At 43.4% G+C, this 10158-nt stretch overlaps 1 protein-coding gene across 1 annotated transcript in view; it reads left to right on the top strand.

The window, feature by feature from the left end:
• The first annotated feature begins 422 nt into the window (after positions 1-422).
• The window catches only part of DIS3L2 (DIS3 like 3'-5' exoribonuclease 2), a 1275365-nt gene continuing 1265629 nt past the window's right edge, over positions 423-10158 (top strand). Inside the window, exon 1 of the mRNA XM_082248603.1 lies at positions 423-547. The gene's annotated coding sequence lies outside the window, so the exon portion shown is untranslated. The remainder of the gene's footprint in view (positions 548-10158) is intronic.

Raw genomic sequence — 10158 nt, 5'->3', positions numbered from 1 at the left:
GGTAAATGCAATGTCACTTGTAACATTTCAGTAAAGTTTTAGCAAAAAAAAGGTAAAACTTGTGATGGACTAATTTACTTCATACATATGTATAGACAAGTGTTACATCTAAAATGGCCAAAATGTGTTGTAAACAAACATGTTCAGAGCAGGCGAGGAATGATCCCAAATAAAGGCAATACTCAGTTGTGTGTCTTATCAGGTGTAGGCAGTTATTCGAAGACTGAGAGGGAAAAGTTCCCTTTTATGTATCGCCTGCTGTGTACTTCGTGCAGGACTCGGGTCATACACAATAACTACGACACAAGCTTAGCAAATCAGCTGATCAGCCCACACCGGGTATCGCTCCTAACACCTGCGTACCACAGCAAATCATCGCATTAAATGCTGCCCCGCACCTAATCCCGCCCACAGGAGCGGCGACGTCACTAACTAACACCCCCTTCAACCTGCACGACCCGGAAGAGCATAAAGTGAAGCCGATAAGAGCGTACTGGGGCTGATTTAAAGCGCGTGTGGGTCAGCACAGTAGGAAGAGGGCATTGTGGTGAGTGGGCCTGAAGGATAGCGGGCTGTTTATGTGTGGGGGCGAAAGGAAGGATTAGCTGTCAATTATATAACATTCTGATAAGTGGCTGCACTATCCTCTTTGTATGTCTGTGGGCTCCATGTTAATTGGTGCCAAGTAGTGAGTATGTCAGTTTCATAATTCAATGTGGGCTGAACACCAGGAGCAATAGAAAGCCATAGTGTCCTGTTCACACCTCAACGTTCTTAAAGCAGTACAGAAGTCTGCTTTGTGTTTTTTTTTTTTTTTTTTTTTTTTTTTTTTTTACCTAAAGGTAAGCTGATAATAAAGCTTAAAGCAGTTGTAAACTTCCCTTTTATTTTTGTACTTCTAGGTAAGCCTATAATAAGGCTTACCTATAGGTACTGTAGTAATCTTCCAAATGTGCACAGTTTAGAACAGGGATATGCAAACTGTGGCCCTCCAGGTGTTGCAGAACTACAAGTCCCATGAGGCATAGCAAGACTGACAGCCGCAAGCATGACACCGAGGCAGAGGCATGATGGGACTTGTAGTTTTGCAGCAGCTGGAGGGCCACAGTTTGCATATCCCTGGTTTAGAAGATATTTACTGTATACTTTGATGTCATCGGTGCATGCACTCTGAAGGAACTGCCACCCGTGCCGTTACTTCAGAGCAGTGACCGGTGGCTCCTGTGCGCATGTACAGGAGTGACATCACGTGGCTCTGGGCAGTCACACAGCCGGGGTCTGCAGACCTGGAAGGAAGACATGCAAAGATGGATGTGGCCTCCAGCAGGGGCGATGAGGGCATAGCTTGCAGGTAAGTGCCACGTAATGTGCTTGTATGCAATGCATACTAGCACATTATGCCTTTACTTTGCAGGTAAAAAAAGACTTCCTGTTTAACTGTAGGTAAAATGAATATCTTCTTATCTAAACTGTTGCTGTTTAGGAGATGTTTACACTGGATGTAGTCAGTGACTTCACTGATGCGTGCACTCTGGTGGTCCGGCATGCCTTGGTGGACCTTCAGAGCACCGTGCTGGACCTAAGGGCTCCTGTGTGCATGTGCGAAAGTCATGTCCTCTTGGTGCCAGCCACTCAGCTGGAATCCGCAAACCCAGAAAGGAAGACCAGGGGAAGATAGAAGCCCTCAGCGATGACAGCACGCTGCTGGGGGGCTTCATTCTAAGGTATTTCATAATGTGCTAGTATGTGATGTATAATGGCACATTATGCTTTTTTTTTGCCGGGAAAATGTTTTTTTTTTTTTTTTTTTTCAGTGGTTTACAATCTCTTTAACCAATTCAGCTCTAGAGCAAATTTTCTTTTTTTTCTTAAAATATTTAAACCCCCAGAACATTTTTTTTTTTTTTTTTTTTCTGAAAAAAGTCCTGTAGAATAAAGATGACAGTTGCAAATATTTGTGAAACTGTATATTAAATGCAAATTTTCGGAATAAAATGAATGCTAGTGCAAGCGCAAACCGTATAATACCCATATATTTTTTTTTTTAATAGCGAAGGATGAGAAATTGGATATCAAACACGCAAAGTCTTAAAATTACACCTGCCTATGTCAAATGGTACCATAAAATCTTCATAGGTGACACTTTTTTTTTTTTTTTTTTTACCTTAATAAAATAATCAGCCAGACAGGAGTAAGTGGCTGTGGTACGTAAGGGCATAGAAAAGCAGCCCACAAATGGCAAAATTAGGTTTAACTGAAACAAGTTCTACAAGTCAAGTTTAGGTGATGCTTTTCCAACTCATCAGTTTAGTGTTAAACAGGAGCACTTCCCCCTAGAATTATTATTCTCACTCTGTTTGCGGCGATGTCACATGTGCAGCGACTGCAGTTTACATACGCGTGGGTGCAGCATATGTCCATGGCAATGGGGGTTAATGCAACCTTTTAAAATAAATCTTATTGTAGTTTAGATTTTTTTTTTTTTGCTTGATTGCTATCACAAGGGATAATAAAGCCCTATGTGATGGCATGTCGCAAGTGACAGGTGCTGCTTTTTTTTTTTTTTTTTTTTTTTTTTTTTTTTTTTATAGATAAGGGGTGTAATGAATCCCAATGTCTTTGCAGCATCTAACCAAGCACAGATCTGCTAGGTTACATGTGTCCCCTGGCAGTATCAGCCAGGAAACGTTGGTGGATCTGGAAGTGAATAAATCCTCTTCTAGTTTCATTGTTTACATGTGAAAGTGAGTCATTGGTATGTCTTGCTTTTCACCTGTTTCTACTTCCCAAAAGCCATCAGTTGTGGTCCCAGTAAGCGCAGGAGAGCTCGGGAACCATGAGGTGGCCTGCTGCTCACTGTGTAAAAGTAATCAGTGGATAGGGAGCTGCCACATCACTTTTACTTTCACGCCCGCAAGTGGATGACAAGTTGAATGCTGCTACTGCAGCCATCAGCTTGTGATTTAGGCTGGGTTCACATTGGTCACAGATGGTTCACACTGACATCTGCGAACCGCTGTGGGTGTCAATGTAAAGTTAATGACACCCCCAGATTGGTTTTCAGATCACAGTGCGAACTGTGAAATGGTACAGGAATCAGATTGCATGGGTGTGAACACCTATGTGATTCAAATGCGGACCAAAAAATGGTTCTGTACTATTTTGGTCTGGATGTGGATTCAGCAAAGCAAACTGGTTGAATTCGTATCACAGACATCGCATGTGATCTTCACAAAAAAAGTTCAGCTTTAAGGGCTTGTTCCCTGCTCCTCTTAATTGGCACTTTGGGGGGGGGGGGGGGAAGCGGGTACCTGATTTTGACAGGTACCTGCTTCAGTTCTGTTTTGGCAATGGATGTTCTCCTTCCCCCCCCCCCCCTCCCCCCCCCCTGTAGTCTTCTGGGACACTTGACAGGCTCATGCATGCGCAGTGGGCACCAGGCTGCGAAGCCGCAAGCTGTCTCAGCCTGGTGCCCATAGTAAAGATGCCGGCTCTAGGGACCAAAGGCAGTGGGTGAGACTGCTTGGGGTGAGCTCACCGCTGGCTCCTGGGACAGATGAGTGGCTTTTTTTTTTTAAAGTCAGCAGCTACGCTTTTGTAGCTGCTGACTTTCATCTTTACCACAGGTGGCACTCCTCTTTAAAGCGGAGTTCCACCCTAAAGTGGAACTTCCGCTTTAGGCAGTTCTAACCCCCTGACATGCAACATTTGGCATGTCATTTTTTTTGGGGGGGGGGGGGAGCGGGTACCTAGTTTTGACAGGTACCAGCTCCCACTTCTGCTCGGAGCGCCGCGGTGCCCTGAGCGGAAGTTCTCCTCCCCCCCCCCCCCCTCCCTGCAACCCTGCAATCTTCTGGGACATGTCAGAGGTCCCAGAGGATTGCCGGCCAATCACGACGCGTAGCGCAACTCGCGCTTGCGCAGTGCGTATCCGGCTGGGAAGCCACAAACTGTCACAGCCGGGTGCCCACACCAGTGATGCCGGAGAGCAGAGAGGGAGAAGAGCGAGGCTTCGGGCGGCCACATCACTGGACCGTTGCACAGGTGAGTGTGTTAGGCTGGAACTCTGCTTTAAGTTTCCAAAAAAGTTATATTTCTGACATGTCCTGGGAATGGTTGACAGCACAACCAATGTGCTAGACTGTCAAGCAATCAAATGGCTGGTGTCATAATGAATCCCATGTTCAGCATCATGGCAGTTGAACATCGGAGGCCAAGATGGTAGCTTCCTTTGCTGAAAAATGGGAGGGTTTATCTTTGTTTTAAGGTTTGCTCTTTTCAGCCATGGAAGCTGCTATCTTGGCCTCTAATCTTCAACTGTTATGATGCTGCACAAGTGCACATTTGATCAGTTTTGAGCTATTTGATAGTTTGACAGTTTGAAAGCACAACAAATGTGACAGTTACATTCCTGGCATGCTTTAAAGGTAACTAAATTTTGATACTGTTACGGCAATGGGTTTATTTCTGCTTCAGAACCAGACCATCCTTTACTTTCAGCTGAGGAAGTTTCTATCTTATGCTGGACATACACTATATGAAAAATCGCCTAAAATTCAGTCATTTGGACAGTTTGTTTTTTGGCCAGTTTATGGGCACAAATCGGTAATTGGTTGTGATGTTTTTTAACCGAAAAAAAAACGAAGGACAAGTATGAAAATTTTCTGCTGAACGATAAATTGAAAGGTTAATGTGTTTTCTCGTCCAAACTGTTTGGACTAGGTATATGTGAAAAAAATGATTCATATGTCCATTGAATGATTTTTTTTTTTTTTTTTTTTTTGGTCATTACATGTTTTGTTTACTCTCACGGCTGAGTGTTCTTTTTTCGAAATAAGTTTGTACAATTTTTCGTATCGTGTATGGCCAGCATTAGCCTCTGTTTGCGGTGCAATTGTGCTACACAGGATCATTATGCTACCTGCCGTTTGATGATTTGGTTGAAAGCACAAGCAAATGTGACAGTGCAGTCCTAGCATGTTGGGAATGTAACTGTTTTTTTAAAACCATTAAATCTGTGGCTTTAGTGCCGGTTCACATTTGTGCGATGTGGGAACGCTGCGAATATGCAGCGTGATTCCGCATCGCATCCTAACCTCTGGCATGCCATATGAAATGCGCAGGCAATCTGTGTTTTGTCATTTACCTGTTATGGCAGTAAGTTGTTTTTTTACGTCTTGTGTAATTTCTTACCTAAAGCATGTCTTCAATGACTCCTATAGTAGGTTAGGTTTCCGTTCTCATGCAGCATATCTGCTGTCTCTGCCCCTGAATATTAGTATTACTAAACCCAGGACCCTGCAATCACTGTATCTGGTCTCCCACAGTACATGGAAATTCAGTTATTTTAGTTATTATAAACTGCTAAATACCTTTTTTCCTTTCGTTCATTGACGGACACAGCTCTCCATTATTCAGAACCACAAATCTTGTGATTTCTATCAGTGTCTGGTTAAAGAGGTTGTAAACCCGATTATTTTTTTTCCCCCTGAAAGAGAAACACATAATGAGCTAGTATGCACCGCATACTAGCTCATTATGAAATACCTTAGAAGGAGCCCCCGCCGTGCCCCCCGCTTACCTCTGACGGGCGACATGTTCAGTCGCCGGTCTTCCGGGATCGCGGCATCCAGCCATCTGATTGGCCGGAGCCGCGGTGACGTCACTCCCTCGCATGCGTGCGGGAGCCGCTGGTCACGGCACGGGGCTCTGAAGGAACGGCACTGGCTGCATGTAAGGTAAATATCTCCTAAACGGTACATGTTTAGGAAATATTTGCAGTACCTATAGGTAAGCCTATGATAAGGCTTACCTATAGGTACAACTTGCAGAGGAAGGTTTACTTCCTCTTTAAAGCTTGTAGGAGTTTTCACTCTGCTCTGACTGTCCTATAAGGTTGCAGGACCCCTTGTCCTGTCTGGACTGCGCTGATTGGCCCTGCGCTGATCATACTCTCCCAAGAGGAAAAAACTCTCTAGCAATACATACCACTCCAGTGCAGCGTGTCCCCTGTCCTCTGTTCTATCAGGAGATGGTTTGGCGACAGTGAAAGAAGGGGAGGAACAGAGAAGATGGGTTCAAACCGCCTTTTTAAACAATGCACAGGATTAATCCCTTAGGTTCCACAGTGAGTAGAACAAGTGTGCCTTACTGCATATACAGATTTTTCCTGATGTAGGTTTAGCAACACTTTAACTGAAATTTTATATGCAGCCTTTTGGTGATGTTGAGGTCCACATTTGAGAGTCCTAATGTGAAGGAAGTTTACCACCGCTGCTGTAAAGAAGTAGTTCTGCTTTAAGGGCCCATTCACACCAGTGGCTGTTATACACTGTATAACATGCAGCAGCTGCCATGTTTTGTGTAGGGGTAGTTCAGTGCATTATGTATTTTATAAAGTAGAGAAGGATTAAAAACCCTGTCAAGTTATTTTGTTGCAGTTGTGTCCTGCTGGGGAGATTTTACTTCCTCTAATTTAGACCTACCGGGCACGACTCTTAACATTCTTCCCTTCTTTGGTGACTGCATCCACTAGTACAGTCAGGGATGAATCTCCCCAAAGAGGATACGAACGGCAATAAAAACATGACAGGATTGGCCCTCCTCTACTCTATCCAGAAGTAAAACTTTAGCTAGAGATTAGAGGTGCACGATTGTTAAATAGTGCTCAATTCAACCTCTCCCCCCCCATATGCTCTTAATCTGTCATTTCCATGATTCGTATAACCGTGCAAAGCATTTCTCTGCTCAGAGCTGTCAAAGAAAAAAAGACAAGTTTCACAACATTGCTCAGTACTAAGAGATAAATGGATACATTGTATCATTCCCTCCTTTTTAAAGGGATAAACTTGGGTCTGTAAGGCCAGTTTAAACACTTGAAGACTAAGGGCTCTTTCAGACGGCCGCTCCGCTGTTTTTCTCCGCTGCAGGACTCCGTATGTCCGCATATCATCCCATCCGTTTGCGGATGATATACGGACATAATGTAAGTCTATGGGCATTGCGGATGACACCGCTGACATCCGATTTTCCTTCCTTTCCGTTTTTTGAACGGAGGATAAATAGGGTTCTGTTCCGTTCCAAAAAACGGAACAGAACTGAAAGGAAGGAAATCTGATGTCAGCGGATGGTATTCCGCTGACATCCACAATGCCATTGACTTACATTATGTCCGTAAATCATCCGCAAAAAAATAGGATGATTTGCGGACACACGGAGCGGCCGTGTGAAAGAGCCCTTAGCCTTTTTCTGACGTTTAAGTAAAAAATCAGTATTTTTTGCTAGAAAATTACTTATAACCCGCAAATATAGATGGATATAGCAGAGATCCTAGAGAATAAAATGGCGGTTGTTGCAATATTTTGTCGCACTGTATTTGGGCAGCAGTCTGTCAAATGGAATTTTTGTGGGAAAAAATACACTTCAATGAATAATAAACTAAACTGTAAAGTCAGCCCAATATTTTTGTATAATGTGAAAGATGTTACACCGATAGTAATGAGACAATCGGTGATCTTTATTTTAAGCAAAAAAAAATTGTAAATCTTATTTTATCCAGAATCGTGCCGGTCTGCTAGAGATACTTTAAGGGGTGCAGGCTTCTGGGGATGTCGCTTGGCACTGGCATCACCTGAGTCATTGATCTGGAACAAAAATCAGGCAGTAAGGCCTAAAATCTTCTGACCTGTTCCAGTTTGTGACTCACAGGGAATTGAGGCCAAAATAACAGCATTGGAACCTGGTCTTTGGAAAAATCCTAGCCTTGCGCATATCTTTGTGTGTGCTAGTTGGAATCCCTGTTAGGCTTTTACTGCTGAATGTGTTCCTGCTTGGGAGTTTAAAGGTTAAGTTCACCCAAAAAATAAAAAAAATTAATTGCACACGATTTTGCAGGTTAAAATGCAGAGCATTGCACCTGTGATCATTAGATTGTGGGTGCAGTGTTAGGCTCCTGCAGAATCTTAGTATTGCTATCTGCCTGTACCTCCTGTATGGTGCTGACAGTTACTGGAGAGCAAGCGGATCAATGAACGACAAGAGTGCTCACCAGCACCCTCATAGTTCATTAACTACAGGCCATCTGCTGCAATGGAAGATGGTAGTTGTAGTTCATTGACAGAATGACATGCCCGTGTGGGGAGATCTCCTGTCACAGCAGGGGATCGGAGATGCACAGGCAGCTGCTCTTTGGTAACATGTTACTCTAAATATGGACGTAACATGTTACCGAAGTTGAAATTATACTTTTTTTTTTTTTTTTTTTTATCCTTTCTAGGTCTTGTGACCACTGAGAATCTAAAAGTAAGGGGGGAAAAAAAAACAATTTGGGGGAGGGAGGATATTTTAATGGTAATGCTTAGTTACAATTGTCTGCATGGTGATTTACCCCAGTGAGCCCCCATTGACATGGGTGTAACATGTGATTAACAAATCGCAGCTATGGCACAGTCTTAACACCTTCCGGCTTGGCCTAGAGCAGATTGACTGCCAGGCAGGACTTTCTTCCTGAGTGGAAGTTGTATCCTCTCAGAGCGTTGCTCTATCTGTGGATACAGCCAGTGATCACTATACAGGCCTGCTGCCAGTGTCATGTGATCACTTGCCAATCACAGCAGATCACATGACTATTGTAAACAGTAGATGGATTCCTTTCATGAGTCCATTGTATATAATTGTGTTGCTAGCTGTGATTGGTCACAGTAATCACATGGTAGACAGGGCCAATCACAGCCCATCTGTGCCATGTGATTACCTTGGGCCAATTACAGGTAATCACAACAAGGGACTGAATCAGTTTAATTCAGTAAAAATGGTTGCTTATACCAATTAAATTAATTTATATAAGTAATCATGTGTAGAAGAAAAAATCCTGATCTCTTCCCCAGAGTAGTACAGTGTTACTATGGTACCATTGTATTGCTCTGGTCAGTGTGGTTAAAAAAGTAACTTTTTTTTTTTTTGCTTACTTTTACCAGCCAGTGTCTCTTATCACCACCACACCAGTTATGTTGACACTATACTGCACTAGTGACCTTATGTATCGCTCTGAAGTAGTGCGATTTCAGAGCTGAATTTGCTGTAAACTGGGGCGAATGTGGAGATTCCCTATAATTTCACTATGCAGGGCAGGAAGGAAAAATCTTTTAAAAGGGACACTAATGACAGTAATAGAGGGGAAAATCTTCAAATTGAAACAGTTGCTCAAGTGACAACTGCCTAATGGATGTACAATTCAGACAAACAACCATTCATTTCCATTCAATCAACTTAGATGCTTTTAGATTGGATTTTATTAAACTTAGTTGTACAACCAGGGTGTAAAGTTATCTCTCCTGTTGCATTGATCGCCAAATCTAAGCTGCTTTTTTCATGACTTTGTATATTAATCGATTGGGTTCAGGTTATCAGTTTGCATGGTGGAGAGAGAGCGATCGTTAACTTGCACTCTTATCTTGTATTAACCACTTAAGCCCCGGAGGATTTGGCTGCTAAACAACCAGGGGGTATTTTGCAATTCGGCACTGCGTGACTTTAACGGACAATTGCGCAGTCGTGCGACGCTGTACCTAAACAAATTTGGCGTCCTTTTTTTCCCACAAACGGAGCTTTCTTTTGGCGGTATTTGATCACCTGTGCGATTTTTTTGATCACGCACTATAAACAAAAAAAAGAGCGTCAATTTTGCAAAAATAGCAATATGGGGACACTTGTCAGGAGGGAGGGGCCAAGAGCGCTGACGGAGGAACTGGGGGGAGGAGAATCAGTGCTGCTCTCTGTAAAACCATCCGCAATCCCATAGACATACAGTATGTCTGTATATCATCCGCAAACGGATGGGATGATATGCGGACATACGGACCGGATGACACAAGTGACGGAGAGGATCGCAATACAGTCCGCTCCGTGTGAAAGGGGCCTCACAATTGCCTACCCTAGCCAAAGTTTAAAAAAAAAATTGAGAGGGTATACCCAGAGGGTTTTATGTCTCGCACAGTTTGTAATTTACTATCATGTTTTGCCAACCAGCCATGTTGGCCAGAGTTGTAGCATCTTAGGGCCTCTTTGACACCGGTGTACCAATCAAAGGGCCATCTTTGGCTGCCTGAGATGTTGCGGTGTGCAGGCAGCCATTAGATGTAGACGGGTGGCTGGCTGCAC

Source organism: Pelophylax lessonae, assembly GCF_965119305.1.
Source record: "Pelophylax lessonae genome assembly, chromosome: 3".
Taxonomy (NCBI): domain Eukaryota; kingdom Metazoa; phylum Chordata; class Amphibia; order Anura; family Ranidae; genus Pelophylax; species Pelophylax lessonae.
Note: the sequence above shows the minus strand (reverse complement) of the source record. Positions and strands in the feature narration are given on the sequence as shown.